Source organism: Pinus tabuliformis, chromosome J (genome assembly GCF_031772625.1).
Source record: "Pinus tabuliformis cultivar Carrire ecotype Pingquan chromosome J, CPIR1, whole genome shotgun sequence".
Taxonomy (NCBI): domain Eukaryota; kingdom Viridiplantae; phylum Streptophyta; class Pinopsida; order Pinales; family Pinaceae; genus Pinus; species Pinus tabuliformis.
This window is the reverse complement of record NC_142295.1, coordinates 1079978732-1079996700: the sequence shown is the minus strand read 5'-3', so window position 1 is coordinate 1079996700 and position 17969 is coordinate 1079978732. Positions and strand designations below refer to the sequence as shown.

At 34.2% G+C, this 17969-nt stretch overlaps 1 pseudogene; it reads right to left on the bottom strand.

Moving 5' to 3' along the window:
* Positions 1–364: 364 nt before the first annotated feature.
* Positions 365–3073, bottom strand: LOC149230723 (subtilisin-like protease SBT1.7 pseudogene; annotated as a pseudogene).
* Between the last annotated feature and the right edge of the window lie 14896 nt (positions 3074–17969).

Sequence of the window (17969 nt, the reverse complement as noted above, 5' to 3'; positions counted from 1 at the left end):
TTAAAATTAAATGTGAATGGGAATTTTTATTTTCCTCGGAAAAATTAGAACTTTTTATTTATGCTATCAATAAATCTTGATATAATATATAAAAAATATGTAGAAGTTGTTTAGAATTGTTGACTAATCAATGAATTATATTATTATATTTAATAAGGTATAAATAATGATTTGTATGAAATTTAAGTCAAGTTTTATGAGAAAGATCAACCGTCAAAACCATACGTATCGAAAGGTAGTTTAGAGGTAGATTAAGCTTTATGAGAAAATTTGAAGGCGGAAACCACATAGAGATATGTACAAAGGTGTCAAGCTCGCAGCTTTTAAACTTGTAACAGTTGCATTTAATGAATTACTTGTCACATTTGTCATCACAATTTTTTTACTGGCTATTTTGCGACAGTATATTTTCATTTTACGGGCAATTGGGATTGACAATTTTCGAGCATGAAGAAGATAATGGAGTGAGTTAAGTCTACAATAATTGGAAGTTGGAAGAACCAAAGAAACGACTCATGTATTTTCGTGGATGGATTCCACTTTTATTCAAACAAAGTGCGCCACATCTTAGTGGATGGCTTGCTTCTACTTTTATTCAAACTAAGGGCCACAGGCATAAGTATGCTATACGAACAACTGGACCAGTCCTACACCAGATGCCTCATTCTTCATGGTGTTTCCAGGCTATGGCCACCGGACTGCGAACGACTTGTGTTCCGCCCTTAACGCATTTCCACAATATTTGACCAAAGGCTTGCCCTCCCTTAGATTTGTTGTCAGCTGCAATTTTGCTTTCAAATTTCACTGTATAAGTCGCCTTGTCATTTTGCTTTTCAAAGGCGAGCGTCATCGGCTCCACGGTTATATTTACGTTTTCAGGGCTCTCAACTGTCATTTCATATACACACGGTGCTCCTCCAACATTCGTCACGGTTCTCTTCGTCACACGAACCAAACTACGCGGCTTAAACACCACCGAGAATGATGGGTAGTTCAGATCTCCAGGCGCGGACCTTAATTTAGGGCAGGATGTTGCATTCCGTGTCAGAATATGAATTTGCTTTGCTGTGTAATTTAAGCTACACAGGAAGCTAACGTAGTCGTCCATTCCAAGATCGTAGATGAGACCAGGATCCAGGGCAGCATTGGGATTCACATGACCTGCGCCCATCGCAAAGGCGTTTGCAGCTGAAGCGGTGGAGGAGTCGCTTATAGGGCTTTTGCGATTGTCGAATGGCGCAGAAGATGTCATGAGAGCCGACTTTATTGCAGCGGGTGTCCACGCGGGATGAGCAGCGCGTATAAGCGCGGCGATGCCGGCCACATGAGGGCAAGACATCGAAGTCCCAGAGATTATATTGAAATCTACTCTTTCCTTGTCTGAGTACGTTGGCCCCGCGTGCCCTGTCCACGCCGCCAATATGTTGACTCCTGGAGCAATCAGGTCCGGTTTAAGGATCTCCGGAACGACGGTATTCGGCCCTCTCGACGAAAATCCGGCTACTACCGGAGCTCGCGCTTTTCCAACAACGGTCAGTCCCTCGGATTTAATAGTTGCAATAGGATTTCTAGTGGCGTTGATATAAGCTTTTATGTATTGCCCGGCATTGGAATCGACCATCGTTGCCGGTAACACATGATAACTGGTCCACGAATAGTTTCCATTTTTAGGCAGGTTGGCCACAATCATCCCCGCGCCGCCGGCTCGTCGCACTACCACTCCGATATCTGTATCTCCGTCGTCTTGAAGATCACAGAGCACAAGCTTTCCACGGACCATATCGGGATGAAGGCTTCCGTCAATGCAGAAATTTGCATCCCCCTTTCTCGACGCTGTTTTCCCGTATACCAATGGCAATTGCTCGTTGGCCAGGGACAAGTCTTTGTTGAGGGAGAATCCCATGTAGGTTTTGCCGCTGCCAAGCACGACGGGAGCCGGGAACTCTCTGTCGATGGTGCTGGCGCCTACGGTGGTTATCCATGGCGCCGTGTTGAAAATCTCATCAGGCCCTGAATTACCGGCCGAACACGAGACAAAAACACCCTTCTCAGTCGCTCCCAGAGCTCCAATTGCTATAATATCATCATAATAAGCGGCATCACTAACGATGCCGAGCGATATCGATAGCATGTCGACTCCGTCCGAAACAGCCGCCTCCATTCCCGCAAGCACATCTGAAGTTACGCAGTCAACCGCCCAACAGACTTTATAAACGGCCAATCGAGCTTTGGTAGCCATACCTCTAGCCGTCCCTGGGGCGAAACCAAGAAAGCTGGAAGCAGGCACCTCCGATCCGGCCGCGGTAGAGGAAGTGTGCGTACCATGTCCTTCGGCATCCCGAGGAGATCTGTAATCGTCTTTTCCGTGGACACGACCGTACTTGGCTTCATATCCTTTGACAAAGTAACGGGCTCCAATGAGTTTATTATTACAGTGGGACGCATTGAAGTCGGAACCCACTTCACACTCTCCCTTCCATTTCGCGGGCGCGGGAGTAATTAGGCCATGATCGCTGAAGCTCTTGCTCTCGGGCCATATTCCTGTATCCAGCACGCCCACGATGACATCATCACCGTAATGCGACGATGGCCATAGACCATCAGTAGAGCTCAACCCCAGAAAATCCGGGGTCCGAGTAGTATGAAGTCTACCGACGGAATCCGGCAATACAGCCAAGCATCCATCCATATTCAGCATAGCTTGAGCGCCTGTGCTGGTCAGCTTGGCAGAAAAGCCATGCATCACCGTATCGTACATGTATAGCATAGCAGTGGGATCCGATTTGGATCCTGAAACCCGGTCTATCATTGAAGCGTACCAGTGTTGGTGGAGGCTGAAATGACGGGGTTTCATGGATTTGTCCATGTAAACAATATAAGATTTGATCTCCTCGTCATCATCACTAGACGTAGCCAACGCCGGTGAAGGCAGCACTAAACTAATGATCACCAAGACAATTGCGCAGTTACAAGCCTTAATAATCTCCATATCACTAGCAGCGATATGATACAAAATGACACCAATGAAATCACGCACAAAGATGGACTTAATCCCTAGAGCTCATTCCTTGCCGAGAATCATGCGATGCATGTCTAAATTTATAGGAAAGAGCGTGTATAATATTCCAGGTAAATTCCATGTAATTGAGAAATATTGTTGAATCATGCTTCCTGCTTGACAAAAGAAAATGAGAAAGCGTTTACATAAAGAGATGATGGAATATTTCGCTGCCAGTTGCATTCAACTGAGAGAAACATGATGTGGAATATTTGGCCCAGGAAACAACTACATTGGTTTTTAATGGATGATTGCAATATCTCGTGTTCGAGGATATTGGGTTTTAGATGCCATTCTTAGTCAATAAAATTTCCACGACCTTAACAGGGGAGGAAGAAAGAGCCGCGGGACATTGAATTGGGCTCGCGTTCGGATCATATTTTAGCAGAGGACAAGGTGGGAAAAGTTTAAAATATTTGGGATTATTTCATTTTATTATAATTTTTATTAATATTATTATTTAGAATTTTTATATATTTATTTTATTAATTCAATTTAGACTTTTTAATTTGGGGCGGTATTTATACGAAATGTCTCAGGTATTTTCTTTGGTAACTAATTTATTCTTAAATTAATAAAATATAAATTTTTATTTATGTAAATATATTTTTAGGGTAGTTATATATTCTAATTTAAATAGATAATAAATTTAAGTAAATAGTAAAATAAATATTTTGGAAAATCATTTTTAAAGATTGATGGTGAAAATTACACCAAATAAATTATATAAGCGGGAAAAAATTTAATATGATTTTAGAGTTTTTAATTTGATTGTTTTCATATGAGATATTTTAATTAGAGATGATAAAATATTAAATTTTAAGTGAAGTTTTCTTTATATATTATTAGTGTAGTTATGTTTATTATAATATGTTTAGAGACTTGAACTTATAAAAAGCTGGAAATGAATTAGAGACTTGAATGAATATAATTAGGAAAATAAATTATTCACTAAACTATTTAAATTAATATTTTTTAACAATAAAAAGTTAATAACAATATTATTATATTAATTTTATCATTTTTAAATATACTAAAACTTCATAAATAACCAATCTTATATAATCAAATGTAATATGGTTATGTATAAAAAAATTAATGAAAAATAATTTTATAAAAAATGTTTTTTCAATTGAATTTAATAAAATTTGATAAAACATATTCATTTATGCATAGTGAAAATATTATTATATAATAAAACTTTTTTAAATCAAAAAGTTCTAGTAAGTTTCAATATGAAATTAGAGTAAGTTTCAATATGAATAGAAAAATGATCGATATAAATGGAAAAATGATCCATCCATTTATAAAATAGTGAATAGTGTCATCATTTAGATACTTTATAAAACAACTTTTATTTTTCATATGTAATTTTTATTCTCAAATATTTTTTATTAAATTTTAGTGAATAATATAATAGAAACTAAAGCTCATACAAATAACTATTTTAAATTACTATTACTATTTAAACCTAGTTTTTATTTTCTATATATAATTCTTATCTTAAAATTATTTTTATGAAATTTCAATTCATAACATAATATAAATTAAACCCGTGGTAAACCAATTATTTTAAATCAATATTATAATAATAATTCAAATCTAAGAATTAAACCCGTCGTAAACCAATTACTTTAAATCAATATATAATAATAATTCAAATCTAAAAAAATATTGCACGTAGTTGTTTACTTACTTTAAATCAATATCATAATAATAATTCAATTCTAAAAAATCCTAACATATATTCCACCTAATTGCTGAATATTGTTGAATTATGCTCCCCGAGTTTGACTGAAGTACCGTGTGGCATATTTCGCTTTACCGGGAATAACCTGTACAATATTCAATAACGTTCTCGAATGCATGAAACACGATATTTCGCTCCAGCAGTCAACACAGAGAGGGTGTGGAATATTAAGCTGCATAGTGGGCCGCAAAACAATTAAATTGAGCTTGAATAAATGCGATCTTTCGTCTGTGAGGGGACAGGGTTTTAGATGCCAGTTTTGTCCGGGAAAATTCCACCACCTATTACACTAAACCAATAGAAAATTCCACCACCTATTACACTAAACCAATATCTATAGGTTGGACTATTGACTATTAGTAATCGAATCTATTTTAAGATTGATGTTATTTATTTCTGAATTTTAAGTCGTATTTCATAAAAGAGTGTTGGCTAACCAATTAAATACATGCAATGATTTTCTTAACCAATCACATTTTTTCATTTTATTTGGTTTTTCTATTTTTTTATATGATTTCTTAGTTCAAAAGATCTAAATTATTGTAAAGTAATGTTACTATTAATTCATTAGCATTAAATGTAGATTTGTTTTGCTTGGTTTCATAATATATATCTTTACTTGTCACTTATGCCACATGGCTATCTACATGCCCTCTGTAGCACTTCACACCTGTCACCAACTCTGTCTCTGCGTCACTACCATCGCATAAAAATACAATGTCTACTACTTATGAACAGTTTGTTCAACCATACATGAATCGACTTGTCCGCGGAGTCCTCTGTGCTCTGCAATAGCTCCAGATTTCTCTCTCTGTGATTCTCTTTTCTCATGCAGAAAAAAGCTCTCACGTGGAACAAAGCTCTCACACGGAACAAAGCTTCGTAGCAGGGGTTTTGTCACCTTCTAAAACACAGTCAAAGAACATGCATCAATGGAAGCCTTGTCTTGAATTAAGCTCTTTAGCTCAAGTATGGAAAGAACATGTATCAACCGATGCCTCGAATTAAGCTCTGGAAGTAAGCTCTTTAGCTTAAGTATGTCTCTGTTGCTAGATAACAAACAAACCCCATCCAATGGAGAGAGAACACTATATGTTAAATTATTGTTTAAGAGCTGGCTCTTATTCTATACATAATAGGAATAATGATATTTAGAATTTGATGTCTTTTTACCATAAGAGATGGCTAACCTTTTCAATCTCAAATGGTTATGTTGTACAAGTTTTTCCACAAATAATCCTTCCTCGAGAGCTTGAACGTTCTGAATGCACATTTACAGCTTGGAATAAATTGGATACTAGTCTCGAATTTGATTTTGATACTAGACCTCCTCAGAGATTATTTTGTAAAACTTCATTACTTTTCTTTTTGGAAGACATACAAAAAGTATGAAATATGACCGTGAGTACCTACAAATGAGGCATAAAAATGGACAATTCGAAAAGAGCATCATATTGCTTCTCATGGGCTCTCTCTCCATATGAAGTGCATAATATACAAGTTGTCAGTAGACCTATGAATGAGCGTTGGTAGTCAGTATGTCCTCTTATAATTGGGACTCTTCTTTTTCATAGAAGTTTGTGTCAAAATATTTGTTATACTTATCCTTTATAACATACATGATCCTTCAAGAAACAAAGAACTCTTATTTATGTTTCTAAATATTCTTCTTTGATGTATCTACTATCATGTACCAAGACAACAATGTTGCCAATTGGCAGAAACAAAGAATAAGGTTCTAGGACTAATTGTTGGCCCATGTGAGGAAGGAAGCATTAACTTTAGTTCAGTGACTTTGTGAACTCAAATCAACAGTTTCATAACTGAATCATTGAGTCAAAACAGAGATTGAATTCTATAGAGAAAAAATATCTTTCTAAAAATTTCTTGGGGGGTTGTGCATTGGTAAGGAACCATACATTATTGGTTCTTGCATGATTAGATAACATATGAAAATGTTATCAGTTTGGGCATTGGTGCTGGATCATATTTCTTTATCAGCATAGTCGGTGATAAGCGTTTGTTTCCTTGTATGGTTTCATCCTTTTAGAGTGCACCTTTTTGTGCTCGTTCAATTATTTGCTTCCATTTTTCCGAGGGAGATGTTATTGATCATGCCAAACATTGTATACTTGTTCTTCCTGGGTCTAACTCTAATGTGCCATAATGAATAAGCATAATTGTCCATCTAAATTGTACTAAAGACAATATAAATGCACTGGGAAGCTTCATTGGCTAAAGAAAAATTCAAGTCCTAGTTGCTATGTAGTTTTAAGATTACTTGTGCAATTGTATTCCTAATTATTGTATAGGGAAATGTCATTGATAGATAATTAAAAGGGTTGAACAAAGATATTTTGTCAAAATTATTCTACCTTACAAGTTTTTCAGGATGCATAACATATAAATTCCAGCAGATGTTCATGCGTGTTTCCTAGATTACACAGAGTTGTACTAAATTCACATTCTAATGGCTTTGTATTTTAAAGAAATCAAACTAAGAAGAAACAACCATTGCTTGTTCTAACCATCTAGAATTTTCTCTTTCTATGAGTTATGGCAAACCCAATTAGAAATATATATATGTTAATTGTGCCCTTTACTGAGGACTTACAGATGTTATTTTCTATTGATTCCCTTTTGCACCTGTGAATATTTTCTTCGATTTTTTAGTTTTGTCTATTCACTACATTTGAAGAGAGGGACCTATCAATATAAGATTGTTAAACCTATTCCCCTATATATGGAATACAATTCTTGCAAGATATCATGAACGGATATGTGAAGGACTAGACTAGAGCTCAATGTACCTAACTATAAATACTAAAAATTCAAGAGCCAATATTGACTTTAATATTTCAGTTTTATAGTCTAATTGAAATTTTCATTAACATAACTAGGTTATACAATCTACAAGCCATTGAATCCTTGAATGTTTCCTTCTTGGCACCTACATACCGGAGCCACATGTTCATATTCAAAGCCATCCTCTTGAATATGCTTCACCGACTTCTCACATTCATATATATAGAACTAACTGCGTGCAACAAACAGGGAAGCATACCCATCCATTCCATGGATGCTCGATTTCAGGCACATGGTGTGTTTGATCTCAAAATCCAACTACAACCTTAGACTCTAACTACATTTACTTTTTGTCGTCGATTTTTATTGATGAATTCATGGTGGGTATAGGTGCCTTGATTCTAGCATCGACTGATGGTTTGTCATCTGCTGCAACACATATTCAGCTTTATAGTTTAGCAGTGGCATGTGAAATGTGATTTTCCAGCTTTCAAAGGTTGGTCTAACCAAAGTTGTTTGTTTGGTGTTCCATCAAAAGCTTCCTCATTATGCAGAGCTCACATTTGTGCTTGCTCAAGAAAGAAGAATTATAATAGCAAAGAGAAACGCTTCTATACCCTGTGTAAGTTACGTCTATAATCTAATATTCGAAACCATTTGTCTAAGTTTATGAGAAAATAAAGATGTATAGGTTTAGTTCCTGGAGGGCACAGACATCATAATGGGCTTGGCCTCGAGAGAGCACAATTGTAATGTCTTGTTCAAAATCCTACCTAAGAAGACATAATCTCCTCTCCTCATGGCACAACCTTCGGAGGGCATGAGTAAATGAACCGATTAAATGAGCCTGAAAAATAGTTTATGTGAGCTTACATCTTAGAGCGCATGTAAAGTGACACTTGGTATATTTTTATTTTTCATATATAATTTTTATTCTTAAATTATTTTTATTAAATTTTAATCAATAATATAATAAAAACTAAATCTCATACAAATAACTATTTTAAAATGACTATTACTATTTAAACATAGTTTTTATTTTCTACATATATTCGTATCTTAAAAAACTATTTTTTAAAATGAAATTTCAATTAATAACATCATGTAAATTAAAGCACTCACAAACCAATTACTTTAAGTCAATATTATAATAATAATTCAAATCTAAATATCCTACTTTACATATTCCAGTATAGAAAATAACATATTCCACCTAATTGCTGAATACTGTTGAATTATGCTCCCCGAGTTTGACTGAAATACCGTGTGGCATATTTCGCTTTATCGGGAATAACATGTCCAATATTCAATAACGTTCTCGAAGGCATGAAACACGATATTTCGCTCCAGCAGTCAACACAAAGAGAGGGCCGCAAAACAATTAAATTGAGTTTGAATGAATGCGATCTTTTGTGTGTGAGGGGACAGGCCAGTTTTGTCCGAGAAAATTCCACCACCTATTTACACCAAACCAATATCTATATGTTTTATTATTAGTCCCAGCCGTCACGGCATGGACGGACCATTAGTAATTGAATTAACTCTACAATAATTGGGAGTTGGAAGTTGGAATTAAGTCTACAATAATTGGAAGTTGGAATTAAGTCTACAGTAATTGGAAGTTGGAAGTTGTGAGGGGACAGGCCAGTTTTGTCCGAGAAAATTCCACCACCTATTTACACTAAACCAATATCTATATGTTTTATTATTAGTCCCAGCCGTCACGGCATGGACGGACTATTAGTAATTGAATTAACATTGACATTATTTATCTCATGACTAGTGTAAGGCAATGCAGCAGGCAAACCAAACATAGATGTGTAATCTCCGTCCGGTTCATTCCAATTAATGTTTGTACCATTATCGGAATCACATACTTAAATTTATCAAATGCGTAAGGTGTGATTGCACTGCTTCAGTTAATTTCGCAATTATATTGAATAGCCTTTATTGTAATTTGGATGAGCTAGGCAGTATAAAGGTAAAAAAATTGTTTACCTTCTACTTAGGTTATGTAGCTGTGACATTTTCATTTTACTGGCCATAGGGATTGACAAATTTCGACCGTGAAGAAATAATAGAGTGAGTTAAGTCTACAATAATTGGAAGTTGGAAGAGCCAAAGAAGCGACTCATGGATGGATTCCACTTTTATTCAAAGAAAGTGCGCCACATCTTAATGGATGGCTTGCTTCTACTTTTATTCAAACTAGAGGGCCAGAGTCATAAGTAGTAGGGATTGACAAATTCCAAGGAAGCATGAGAAAATGCAGTGAGGTAATTATGGCAGGTTTGAAGACCCACTAGTACATAAACAAAACAAAGTGCGTGTCATCTTCATGGATGGCTTCTACTTTTATTCAAACTAGAGGGCCACAGCCGTAATCATCCTATACGAACGACCGGGCCAGTCCTCCTACACAATAAGATGAGATGTTCATTCTTTATAAAATAGATTTTATTTTTTATATATAATTCTCATTATTTTATTATATATGATTTCTATAGTTATTTATTTTCCCTATATGATTCAACTCTCAAACCATTTTTATGATATTTCAACCCATAACATGATGGAATACTTTCATCATCATTTAGATATTCTATGAGAGATTTTATTTTCCCTATATGATTCAACTCTCAAACCATTTTTATGATATTTCAACCCATAACATAATGGAATACTTTCATCATTTAGATATTCTATAAGAGATTTTATTTACTCTATATGATTCCCACTCATGTTATATATGATTTCCATCGTCGAATTATACCTATAGAAACCAATTACTTTAAATCAGGAGAATGCTTCCCAGAGTTTAACTGAAATACCGTGTGGCATAGTTTAGGAAATAACATGTCTAATATTCTAAGAGCATAAAACACGATATGGATATTTCAGTCCAGCATTTATAGAAAGAGAGGCTGTGGAATATTTAGCTCCATAGTGGTCCGCCTAAATTACTAAACGACTAAATTGAGTTGAATGAATGATTGTGATCTTTTCCCGAGCGAGGGGACAGGGTTCTACATGCCAGTTCCAATTCGGGAAAATTCAACCACTTATTATGTTATAATAATATTTATAGCTTTTATTTTTATATTAATTTAGATTTATCTAATATTGGATTTATCATGTTTTGAGAGATTAAATCTCTTGAGGTGCAAATTTTTTTTTGGTATAGAATTTGAGGAAAGATTTACACTTCGAGGGATCTTCATGATAGATCCAGTGTTAAATGGATCTAAGTTAGTTCCACTTGAGGGTAATAATGTCACATGTTTAGATTATCAGTATTTTGTATATATTTGAGATAAAAATCAAAATTTACATTATGTTTTCTTTGTTTGGCATGACCATATCATTCTTTTCGTTATTTTGGTATGTGTTGCTTTCCTTGAATGATTTGTACGTCTGTGTTTAGATACTTTGAGTGGTTTGTGTGTTTATGTGTTTGGATTTGGATGGTAATGTTTGTGAATGTTACAGTTGTTGTGTTATATTTTTATATGTGTATATAATTATTTATTAGTGATTAGTTAGTGATGAAGAAGGGAGACAATTTTGTCAATAGTTCGCTGGAGGATTGATATTACACATCTATTTCATTTAATTTAATTATAGGTATCACAACTTTTGATAACTAATTAATTCTAAATAGTGTTCCTGCAAATATTACAAAATATATAGTTTTAATAATTTACTCTTCAAATAATTTGTTTCTTTGTTTATGTTTGAAATAATTTTTTTTTGCAAAATTAAGAAATAATGTATTTTGAATTTTTTTAATGAGTGGTCAGATTTATAAAATCTTTACATTATTTTTTTCTCCAAACAATTATCACATCTCTTTCAAGAATATTTTGATTTGTTTTGATGTTGATAAATATACATTTTTCTCTTATAAATATTTTGAATACATTGTTGTATGCAATTACTTTATTAGTAATTTTGAATATATGTAATTGTCTATTAGTAATTAGTTGGTGATGAAGAAGAGAGACATCTTGTCAAGGATTAATTAATTTTCACTTTGCAGGAGGATTGATTCTGCACATCTTTTTCATTTTAATTCTAGGTATCACAATTTTGATAGCTAATTATTTGTTAATAGTGTCTACGTATTACTAAATATATCTTGAAAAATATTTTTTTTAATAATCTACAATCTCAAAATTAATAGCATCTATAATGCAAACAATCAAATAGGATTAGAAAACATCTACACTGAATTCAATGCATCTAATGCAACCAATCAAATGAGATTAGAAATCAACATCTACACTGAAATCAATACATCTAGTGCAATCAATCAAATAGGATTAGAAATCCACATCTACACTGAAATCCATGCATCTAGTGCAAGCAGTGAAATAGGATTAGAAATCCACATCTGCACTAATATCCATGCATCTAGTGCAAGCAGTGAAATAGGATTAGAAATCCACATCTACACTAAAATCAATGCATCTAGTGCAAACAATCAAATATAATTAGAAACCAACATCTACACTAAAATCAATGTATCTAGTGCAAGCAATCAGATAGGATTAGAAGAAATCTACATATACACTAAAATCAATGCATAGTGCAAGCAATCAAATATAATTAGAAACCAACATCTACACTAAAATCAATGCATCTAGTGCAAGCAATCAGATAGGATTAGAAATCATCATCTACACTGAAATAAAAGCATGTAGTGTAAGAAATCTTCTTCTCTCTCCCCCATCCATCTAATCTTGAAAATTATTTTTACTAATTTACAAGCTCAAGATTAACAACTTCTAATCCATCTAATGCAAGCAATCAAAAATATTTTTAATAATTTACAGTCTCAAGATTAACAAATTCTAATCCATCTAATGCAAGCAATCAAATAGGATCAGAAAACAACATCTACATTGAAATTAATGCATATAATGCAAGCAATTAAATAAGATTAGAAACCAATATCTACACTGAAATCAATACATGCAAAAAATCAAATATAATTAAAAATCAACATCTTCACTAAAATTAATACATCTGACCTAAACAACTATATACAAAAATTATATTTAACAAAATATGATTAAATAAATTAAAAAACTATATAAAAGAATTATAATCATAATAATTAAATACTCTCCATCAAATATACACTGGATTAAATTGTCATGTGTATTGCTATGGAATAATGTATAAAGATTATAGGATGAGTAGGAGGTTAGGTCAAACTTTGTCATGTGTATTGGTAGAATTGTTTAATTTTTTAGGTTATTATAATATCCATTATAATATACTCCAGTTATAAGTGAAAAATTAATTAATTAAAACAAGAGCATAGTTTGCAAGGGTTACTGATGTTTTTATTTTTCTTTAAAAAAAAGTAAAAATACAATTTATTACATATGTGTGAATTAATTAAAATGAATCATAAGTGGAAGAAAAATAAATAAATTTTTGAGTATTATACAATCCATTTTATATTGCATAATGTTAAAATTGTGAAATAGAATTTAATTCAATAATATTGAGTTAAATTAATATATTTATTAAGAGTTTATGTTTTCTATAATTTATGTAATTTTTTACATAAGTTTAGGTAGAGTAAAATGTAGATAGGTTGAGTTTTCAATGTTAGTGTCCACCAAAATCTATGCAAAAAGTAGGAGAAGTATTAATGTTATAATTAGAAACAACCCAACTACTAGGCCGAGAAGATTGTAATCTTCTATAAAGTTTAGTCCTTTGTAAAAAAACAAACTACAATTGATGTGTATGTGTAATTAATGGTAGGCATGATAACTTTCATTTTATAGAAATGAATGTGTAACACACAGCCAAACAACATGAGTTGTTTTTTCTTACCAAGTTTATTTTTTTTTTTATGTTATTGAACTATTAAAACTATTGGGCTTAAAATAGCGAGAACAAATACTGTTAATTATTATTTAAAAGACTTTGGATCATATTATTAAAATAATTAAAGAAACAATTGAACAAACTTCTGAGTACAGTTACAACTGCTCCTTCACCCTTTTTCCCTGAAGGGGAAAAGAGTGCAGAACCTAGGGGAAAAAAGGAGGACTATGTGGCATTCTTCCTTGAGCTGGAAAACATACAACTGCTCCTTCACCCTTTTTCCTGAAGGGGAAAAGAGTGCAGAACCCAGGGGAAAAATGGAGGACTGTGTGGCATTCTTCCTTGAGCTGGAAAACATAACCAGTGGGAAAGAAAGTGAGGTAACAAGTTGTGAGGTACGAGACTTGAGGCTGGACAGAGTCCTGATGCCCAAGGTACCCAGTTGTTCCTCATTGGCAGAAGTGGAAGGGCTCGGAGGGGGAACCTAGACGTAATTGCCGGTTCCAAGGTTGGGTGGTGAGATATTCCAATTTATTTAACTTATACGTAACGAAATACAAATAAGTAATACTGACATGTTAATCATTATTAGTAGAATAGTTGAATGTTTACTGTAAATTGAAATGATATAGTAATAGTGAATGACCTGTTTACTGTAAGTAGATAGTTTGGAAATGGTTTAATATAGATTATGGTTATTCACTAATTTCTAGGTAGAAGAGTATGGCAAGTAGTTGATGCATGCTTTCCCAATAGATACTGATACACCACTAGAGAATTGTACACTGTCAGTTAAAAATCAATGCTTAACTAATAAGCAATATATCATTATAGATGAATGTTGATTTAATCTAGAAAACACATAGGTATATAAACTGTAAAAATGCCTATCAGTTTTCTGTAGAAATAAATAAATAAATGATACGAAATGTAGGCATATCTTACGGCAACATATATGTCTAAATATCAGACCTTCCATCATACACAAGAATTTATTTAAAACTGAGGGAAGAAATTAACTCAGCAAACCCTTCCCCATGTTTCCGATTAATTACATGATTTATTTACAGTTATGCATATACCAAGGGTTTCTAACCGCAGACGAGTTCGTAAAGAACCCATCCGTAGCCATGTACCCTGGTTTCTTAAAAACTAACCCATGAACTCTAATTTTATTGAATGCAAATATATACATAAAGTATTTTGATCAAGGAGAAAATGAATGCCATAACTAATATATCAACTGAGAAAAATCATGCACAACATAAACCCTTAGTAATCAACCAAACCCCAAATCTCAGCTCTAACTGTACAACAACAGGGGTTTACATAAATAAACACCAAAACATTCATTAATAAGTCTGTCATAGTTATATTCCATTGAATTCAGTCTATTTGAAGAACATTTCACAAAATTACATTTAAGTTTTGTCATATGCTCAACTCAGAAGAGCATGAAACTATATTAATTCTGGGTGACTAGTTTGAACATAAATAAACCCAAAAATTTCATTATATTACAAATTATAGTCTAAAACTCATTCTGGCTAAAGCCGCAATATCAAACAAATTACAAGCTCTCGACACCGTCCGTCTCATAGAAGATTCTCTAAATGAAGGCACATTAAACGAGGTGCCAACACACCTAGAAGGAGCAAGGAGAAGTAGAGTTCAGTACTGGAATAATCCTCAACAATGCACAAACCGAATGAGGGTTTCGAACCAAACCCTGAGGTAATACCTGCACAACAAATCACCATGAGAAAGGAACCACTTTTGAGATCATTCAACAACATTCAACCATAAACTGTAAGTAGGTTTACCTGTAGGAGAGTTGGGAAGCCATTGAAGCTGCGACCGAACCTATATGGAAATAGACCACCTCAGTGAGGGAAGATTCGGAAAAATACTTACAAGAAGATTAATAACATTACTTCAAGTGGAACAAAGGTTATCTCGAGATGTCGGAGCATTGATCCTTGTTTAAAGGCCGCGAAGGACCTAGTCGAGCTCTCCATTGCTGCCCAAAATGCCATTAATCCGTTAAACAGTCCTAGAACTATATTAATCCAACCTCAGTGGAATAAATAAGGCATAACAACATGAAACGAGCAAAATGGGGACGAGGATAGCACCTGGAGTCTTAGAAGCAATCTGGCAGAAAAGTTTCAGAAGTTCGCCATGACAGAGTAGAGCGACGAGTTAAAGGTGAACCAAATGAATGACTCCTTCTACCAAGACAGTCAAATAAACCTTCAGCTAGACCAAAGCAATCAACACCATCAATCGACATCAATCGGATGATATACAGGCAGCTAACCCAACCTTGGGATCCTTCCACAATAAGTTAAGTAAGGGTATTAACTCCATCACAAGTGGCAAGTACGAGAATGCGTGTTCCAGGCAGGAGGACACCTCGGGGACTTGTAACATTAATTGCAGGCAACTTACTCGAGGACGTTGAGGGAGCGCAGGAGCAATACCGGCAGCGGTGGGATGAACCACATAGGCTGCCTCTTTTTGACTTTACAACTTCGACTCTAACCCTTTAACAAATATTAAGCCAATACATTACCATAACAATCATGTGAGTCCACGTAGGATGGACCAATGGGTAGACAAGGCATCAATATCATAATGTTTTAATGTTGGTTAGATTAACGTAGTAATATATATATATATATATATATATATATATATATATATATATACATAGGTAGGATGTTACAAATGGTATCAGAGCTCAGGCTCGCATACTGAGACCTTTGGGTTGTTCTAACAATCAATTAAGTTGTGATGTTCCTATATATATATATATATATATATATATATATATATATATATATATATATATATATATATAGATATAGATATATATATATATATATATATATATGAAGCAAAATAAACTGAGTTTTGACCAATTGTGAACACAAAAGGTGAATGAGTATCAAGGATAAAATGCACAGGAGCCCCAAATCATCGAGCCAGCTGAAGGTTATGTAGAGGCCAACCCATAATTATGGGTGCAATTGGGAGAAGAATCGAGATAGGCTAACGTTGCCTTACTCGAGACAGTACAACAGCTTCGAGCAAAAATGATGAACCTTAGAACAAACAATGAACGATTAAGACAGGAGCAGGAAAAGATTCTTAAAAGTTTGTCAGATCAGAAAAATCAGAGAGGACCAAATCCCAATACAGAAAATAGAGAAAAGACCCCAACTTCTCATAATGAGGAAGATCATGCAGAATCCGTAGAGGGTCACAAAGAAGAAGATGAAGGGCATTCAAATAACATTTTTGACCAAAGAAAACCAAAAAGACCAAAGATAGAATTACAAGGTGAGCTCAAAAAAATCAGACCCTCATTGTTCGAAGGAGAGTCAGAAGAAGCGACAGAAGCTTGGCTGATAGACATGGGTAAATACTTCCAGATTTATGAATATACTGAAAAAATTAAAGCAAGGTTGGTAGTTTACCAATTACGAGGAAAAGTTACCCTCTTGTGGGAAGAAATTAAAACCGTAAGGAAGATTGATGAAGAACAAGTAACATGGCAAGAATTCCATAAACACTTTAAAGACAAATATTTAACAAAACATTATTATGATGAAAAAGAAAAAGAGTTCCATGAACTAAGACTAGGAACCTTGACCATGAATGAATATGTAGCATGCTTTACGTTCCATAGATGAAAGAAGAAAAAGATAAGATCCAACGATTTATTAGTAGTTTGCCCAATTTCATGAAGGAGAAATTAGAATTCGACTATCCCAGAACCATGGACGATGTAATCCGGAAGGCTTGCATCTGTTATCAGTAGATGAAGCAGAAAAATGAAGGATCTAAAGGAGTTTTTGCCAAGAAAATGAAGAATTTGCCACCAAACAGACATCAGAAAAACATTCATGGCAGAAACAATCAGCAAAGGACTTTTGGAAAGTTTGTAAGAAACCCACCCATAACTCAGACGTTCACTAAGAATAGACAACATGAAGGAATTAGCAGAACTATTACTGAACAGCCAATAAAACCACCACTACAATGTTGGGGATGCGATGAAGCACATTATTACAAAAACTACCTGCATAAAGCTCGGACTAAGCAAATTTCTAACATGCAAGAAGCCTCTACAGTAGGGGATATCACAAGGAGCATGCCTAGGATTAATGCGGCTTTGGATGATCATCAGGTGTAATATCAACCCACCATGATCGAATGCGAAGGTATGATTGTTGGTCAATCTATTTCTGTTTTATTTGATCTAAGCGCTAGCCTAAGTTATATTAGTCCTAAAGTGGTAGAAAGATGTAAACTATAAAGTAGTAAATAAAAATAGTCGTGGCTAGTTCAACTAGCTACTGGTACCAAAAGAAAGGTGTCAGCCAAAACAGAAAACTGCCCTATAATAGTTTCAAGATAGCCTATCCAGGTCAATCTGAATATTCTTCCCCTAGGCTCATATGATGTATTAATAGGGATGGACTGGTTAGAAGGTCATTGGTC